This window comes from Oryzias melastigma, linkage group LG1 (assembly GCF_002922805.2).
Source record: "Oryzias melastigma strain HK-1 linkage group LG1, ASM292280v2, whole genome shotgun sequence".
In the NCBI taxonomy this organism is placed as follows: Eukaryota; Metazoa; Chordata; class Actinopteri; order Beloniformes; family Adrianichthyidae; genus Oryzias; species Oryzias melastigma.
Genome location: NC_050512.1, coordinates 9,440,417 through 9,447,068, shown reverse-complemented (window position 1 = coordinate 9,447,068; position 6,652 = coordinate 9,440,417). Strand labels below are relative to the sequence as shown.

At 41.1% G+C, this 6,652-nt stretch overlaps 1 protein-coding gene across 1 annotated transcript in view; it reads right to left on the bottom strand.

Moving 5' to 3' along the window:
• LOC112137128 (voltage-dependent calcium channel gamma-2 subunit) overlaps positions 1-2,015 on the bottom strand; it is a gene marked incomplete in the record, with an annotated part of 76,317 nt that extends 74,302 nt beyond the window's left edge. The window contains 1 exon segment of the mRNA XM_024259287.2: positions 1-2,015.
• Between the last annotated feature and the right edge of the window lie 4,637 nt (positions 2,016-6,652).

Below are 6,652 nucleotides of genomic sequence, written 5' to 3'. Positions count from 1 at the left end.
GTTTTGGGGGGGGCAACAAGCAGATGAAAAAGTAGTTACAGGAGAGGGGTTGTGAGGTGGACTTGTTGGCGGTTTGACCCAGCAGATGGGTCAAGAACACTTTGGCTGGGACAACAGAACCCTCAGCGGCAACGCTTTCAAAAATGTTGTCCCAAATTGGCAGTAAGTTGCCCTGCTTGGAGAAAAAAAAAGAACATTGACCTAAAAAACACAGGCTTCTAGCAGATCCCACAAGAGACCTGGTCTGGGATCTGGGCCTACTTAGTTGAGTTTGAAGGCCTCAAAAAGTCAAAACTCAGAAAAAAGAGGTGGATAATAATTTGTGTGGCTGTTTCGGACTGGCTAAAGTTACAGCAACTCTCACAGCTTCAGCGGTTCTGTGTGGAATAATGCGCAGACGGGGATTGTCACATGCAGCCGACATGCCCACACACCCTCAACTTTCATCCGCACGCACCTGAACATGGATGAGCAGCCGCATGCATGCAGTGTGAATTAATTCATACTGAAAAGGTGCTGGGGGGGTGGTTAAGACTAACACAGTTGGCGGCCTGGTTTCTTTTAAAACAGCCCCCAAAAGAGGCAAAAAGCACAATTCAGTGATGGTCTCTCTAGTGAATTATGGAGTTGGGAAGACGGAGATGAGATATATGGGAAGACGGACAGAACAAGCAGAGGCAGGCAAGCAGGCAGGGCCCGGAATATGTTAAGAAAATGTGAAAGAAAGAGATGAGAGGGCAGGTTCAAACCAGCACAATCCAGCTGAGCTCCAAATCAAAATTAGAACTTAAGCCAGATATTAGCCAGGACCACAACTGTCATTAAACGAGCCATTCCTTGAGAGATGACGGGAAATGAATCAACTCCCTTTTTGAAATAATACTAAGAAAGGTGGATTCAAAGAGAAGAAAGAAAAAATCTTGAAGTTGTAAAAAAAAAAAAAAATAAAATAGCCTGCTTATTTTTCCTAAAATTCTGATTCCCAGTTTCCATATGTGGTCCCAAGACCTTCCTCCGGCAACAGTGGGAATCTGCTGGAAGGGGATTGGGGCAGCGGCAGCGACGGCACACCGCGGAGAGAGGGGCGCATCCAGGCAGAGAGGCCGAGCATCACCGGTCAGGCAACCGGCCGCAGGAGTGCGCAGGACACGGTGTGACGGACCAAGCTTCCCTGAGCGTCAGAGCGTCTTCTTCTTCCTCCCCCCTCCTCTTCCTCTGCATCCAAACGATCCTAGACGGTTATATCACGGCCGGCCGACGAGCAAAGGAGCGCGCGCGCACATACACTCTCTCACACACACACACAAGCACAGGCGCGCGGCCACACTTACTGTCATCAGATAAAAAACGGTTCGGCATGTTCAAAAAGCCGTCGGCTTGCTTTGTTTGCACGCGCGGCTCGACTGCGGCTCGTGCGCGCATAGAAAAATAAAAGAGAGGAGAAGTCAATCCTTTGGCTTCCTCGTTTTTCTTCTTCGCAGAGCTGAGATAGAAGTGGAGGAGAAGGAGGAGGAGGAGGGGGTGGATGATGGTTAGAAGCGTGGAATAAAAAAAAGGAGAGCGAGGGAGAGTGAGGGAGGTCTGTGCGCTGCGCAGCGGCGGCGTTTTACGCAAAAACAAGCCCACTCAAAGAAACGTGCTCCAGTTAAGTCAGTTAGCTGACAAATGAGCTTTTTCCTCTTTTCATACACAGGAAAATAAAAACTTTGTAAAAACACGACTCTAATTGTTTGAAGAATTTACTTTTAGTTCGTTTTTTTGGCTCTGCCATTCAAAAAACTTGAAAAGGAAATCTGACAATCAGTGGACTAAAAATCTTATTTGTTCTACAAATATTAAAACTTAACTTGAGTCTTAGAAATGATGTTTTTTTGTGGCTTTTTTATTTATTAATTTATTGCAGTACTACTTCTTCATAAAAGAAAATCATGTTTTTTATGTCTTAAACGGGGTTTTCGAGCCTTTTCTCACGATGTAGGACATATAAAGAATAAAAAGCTCAAAATTGCTCTTGAGTTTTTTTTTTTTTTTTTTTTTTTAATGGTTGTGAATCTGCAGCAGACAGAAAAACTCCATTGGAAAAAAAACTGTAGCTGTGACGTAGAAGCTACAGACCAGTAAGCTCTCTTAAGCATCCACTTGTAGACAACTAGATCCATGTATGCTTTTCTTTTCCTCATCTGAGCTGGTATCTGATCAAATATTGTTTGCCATTTTCTTGCACCGGTAAGTTGGGGTTGTGGGGGGCTGTAAGCTAGCGGGAGATCAAATAAACAAACGGGGGATGGGGAGTGAGTTTGGGCTTGTTCCACCAACGCAATCTCACTCTTAAGTCATCACATATTGGCGTTTGGTTAAAGACCCCTCTACGTCACTTTTTTTACATTTTGGGTGTCAACTCGTCTTTTTTTTTTCATACGTGCTGCTGTAGGTAAAATCAAGGGTGTGCAACCCTTGGGACACCGTACCGGCTTCAGACGCGTACCCAAACCTGGTACTCTAACCTGGCACCGGATACTGCACCAGACGCTGTACCGGACCCAAACTGGTACCAGATGGGGTATCGAGCACGAACCGGATGCATTACCAGATTGTTATCGGGTTAGGGTACTGGAACTAAACACGTCCAAAAGACCAGTCCAGATCTGGTACCGTCACAAGTACCGTGTCCTATAAGGGTTGCTGACCCCTTGATTTTACGAACACCCAGCACGTCAAAAAACGAGTTGGGGAGAACCAAAACGTCAAAAAGTAATTCTTAACCAAACGTCAACATGTGACGACTTGGGGGTGAAAATGTGTTGGGTCCGCATAGTGCTACTCAGAGATGAATTTCTAATAAACTCCTTCTGCTCTGCAGAAAATATGTCCTAGAAAATAGCTCAGATTTTTAAAATTTTGGTTAAAAACATCACAATCATCATTAGAACTCCACTGGAAATGATTTTAAAATAGATCAAAGGAAGATTGGATTAGGACTTTAATTGCTTGTTTTTTGTTTTGTTCTGATTCTTTTAAGTGTGAAGTACTAAAAGCCCAACTCACCACTTTGAACCTGCAAAAAAAAAGACTTCTCTGTCATGATTCTAATTTCATAGGATGACTATCCATCCATCCATTTCCTTGACCGCTTCTTCCCTTTCGGGGTCGCGGGAGCCTATCCCGGCTACTGATGGGCGAAGGCGGGGTACACCCTGGACAGGTCGCCAGTCTGTCGCAGGGCCTCAATCACACACACATTCACTCTCACATTCACACCTAGGGGCAATTTAGAGTCACCAATTAACCTATGAAGCATGTTTTTGGACGGTGGGAGGAAGCCGGAGTCCCCGGTGAAAACCCACGCATGCACGGGGAGAACATGCAAACTCCACACAGAAAGGTCCCAGCCGGGAGTCGAACCGGGGCCTTCTCGCTGTGAGGCAAGAGCGCTAACCACTGCGCCACCGTGCAGCCCATAGGATGACTAATGGACAAAATAACAAGATGGGATCCCGAAGTGCTTTTCTGGATGAGATGATATAAAAAAATATTGACAAACTGCTCCAAAAGCATAAAAGTGTGGTGTTGTAAATGTGGTGAAAATCTCTGATTTTTTTTTTTTTTTTTTTTTCATTTTTTATTTTGTTTTTAGCAGTTCTATTTAAATATTATTCTATTGTATATTCAAAAGTATTTGTCAAATAGGAGACCCGGACAAAAAAATAAAATTAAAAGGTATTTTTTGGGGGAGTAATTTTTCTTTTTAAGAATGTGCAGCAAAACAGACATTTTAAAGAAAGTGGAGTTAGATTTTTTTTTTATCTTTTGGTATTTTTACTTGAATGGGGTAAAAAAATGTGGAGATGACCCACAATCCTCCAATAACACCAAACTGTTACCTGGACCAGCTTCACACCATGACCACCCTCTGACAACAGGAAAAAAGCCAGACTGTAAAATCTTTAGCCCCCATTGATGCAGACGTATGAGGTGGAAAAGAAAGACCCATTCACGTAGTTTCTTAGACATACTGACTGATTCATGTTTAATTGTTTGAGGATTAAGACATTTTTGACTCAGTTTTGATACGTTCCCACTGCTGCTGCTCTGGATCTGATGGTCAACCTCTGGCCACTTCAGTCTAAATATATTTTTTTCTGGCAGGGATCAATAAGATGTCACCTTGTTATCAGAGACACAGTGTTATTTTCTAGAGGGTGGCGGTGTATTTTAATTTCCTGCTGAGAGCGAGGCACAATAGATGAAAGAGAGGAGCAGTGCGAGTAAAACACTTGACCGTGTGGTTAAGGGCTTGGATGACTTCAATAAAAACAGATGTATTAGGCTGTAAAACTCATTGATCCATGCTCTGTATGTTTGACTCTGTTATAGTCCCCCCTGTCCTTGTCAGAAACACCATAAATACTGCCAAAGTCACGTATGAAGACGTTGTGATGAATAGAAATACTAGATTTATATACAAATACTTGATTGATCTCAAACTGGGACATTTGATTTTGATTTAAAGTCAAACTTGGGAGGAATTTGAAATCTGTTCTTGTCATTTGTGAAAATAAATAAATAAAACATGCTTAACTAAGGGATTCATGCACAAACAAATGTTTGTTAGCATTTTTCTTCCCTAAGTTTTCATTGAAAATGAAGAGCTTTGGAAGTAAAAAGTTGGTTGCTCTCCGTGGTGCTGAAATGGACAGCGCTCTCAGTGACTCCAGAAGCATGGCAGCTGTCTCCCTCTTGTGATAGGCTGCACTGTTGCCACATGGTGTTTTCATAGAGATATACACGCAGATGCTTCACAAACACCAAGACACTCAAAGCAGAGGGGAGCATTTTCTAGCCCCCGAGATACTGATTTATAGTGCCAGACAGCTTCACATAGGTATATTTATGTTTATATTGATGTTTAAATGAAATCACAAAAAATAAAACATCACTATTTTAAACTTTTGTGCTCAAAAATCCTTTTTTTTTGTGGTGGAAAAAATTTTTTTACAATCATTAAAGTCACTTCTTCAAATGGTCTCGGTGTCTATCATGGAGGACAAAGCAAAAATGAACAGGAAGTAAAGTCACAAGTGGCTTTGTATGCACCTCAGGCAATAACTGCCCCCTCACTCTTTACCACTGCCCCTGCCACCCTGGTCAGAGCTGCATGTGACACATTCCTAAAAATATTATCAAAATTGTTTTGTTTTTTATTTGGTGTATTCTCCATAGAAACCATTTTAGTTTTTGGTCACCTCGGCATGACAAACAGGTCAGTTTTAGAAAAATCTGCCATGTAAATGTTTGGATTTCCTTGGCTAGGAGTTTTTTTTGTTAGACATGCTCATACCGTATGCCATATTATTTTTTTCAAAGATTCATGCACTAAATTTTCACATTATTCTGGTTAAAAATATGCATGCAATAGGGAATGCAAGTTTTGCAAACACTGTTCACAATCTACACATTTTAAAACCAATATTTTTTTCTTCAAGTAGCTACCCAATGATGTCCAATGAGTTATGGGGTGATAGATGAAAGTTTTTAATTTTTTTTTAGAAGATAAAGGTAATTTTTTTTGTGTGTCTGAAAAAGTCTAGATGGTGCCCTCTTCCCCAGGTCAAAAGGTCAATGAGCCCTAGGTTGTGGTTGTAGATTTAACCTGGTGACGTGTGTGTGAAATTAAATTTCATTTCATTTCATTTCATTTTATTTTATTTTATTTTGATTTGATTTGATTTTGGGGGGTGGGTGTTCACTGTCTTAAATATTCATTTTCACTGGGCACTAGGTCTGAGCAAATTTAGATGAGTTTTTTGACAGGGGCAAAATGTTTGCTTAAACATGTAAGAAAGACAAATTGCAAATACCACATGGTCCTTGCTATCCAGGACTGCAGTGGTCTACAATGACACTTCCATAATCTGAGAAATGCTGAAATTAAAATAAAATATTGCATAATGGCACCTAACAATTCTCGTAGACATGATTAGCTATGACATTTTAGATGTATGCAGCTCACATCCTACACATAAAGGAGCAACATAGCTGCAGGCTGTTGCAGTACAAAGGCTATCTCACAGAGGAGGTGCCCTTCCTACACAGCGTTTCATGATTTCTGGATACCAAAGTTCAGGTTTTATTTATTTATTTATTTTTTACACAGTTATCGCTCGCTGCCATTTGCTGCCTCTGATATGTAAAGCTGTTCGCTGCAGCTTTCGCTACAAGACTGCTGCTGGTGCAGGCCTGAGCGGGTGTTTCAGCGGGAGAGCACAAAAGATGAAAACACAACCGGATCAACTGGACTTGTTCATTGTTTGTATTTATCTGAGATATTTCATGTAAGAAAATTGACTTTAGTGTTGTTCATTGAGGTTGATTTCTTTCCTAGCTGAGTACCAGGGGGGTGTTGTTAATTTTTAAAGACCCACTCTGATAAAAATTGTATTTTGGGTGTTTTTTGCATGTTTTCATCTATGATGGAGAACATCCATAAAGAAAATTAAGCTTCAAATTTATTGCTTTTCTGAGTATTTATTCAACTTGTTGTGAATTAGGAGCTTCACTTAATTCTGATGCATCCACTTGTAGACACTCGATCCATGTACGTCGTTGTTTTTCTTGTCTGAGCTGAAATCTGGATCAAAACTGTACAGATTGA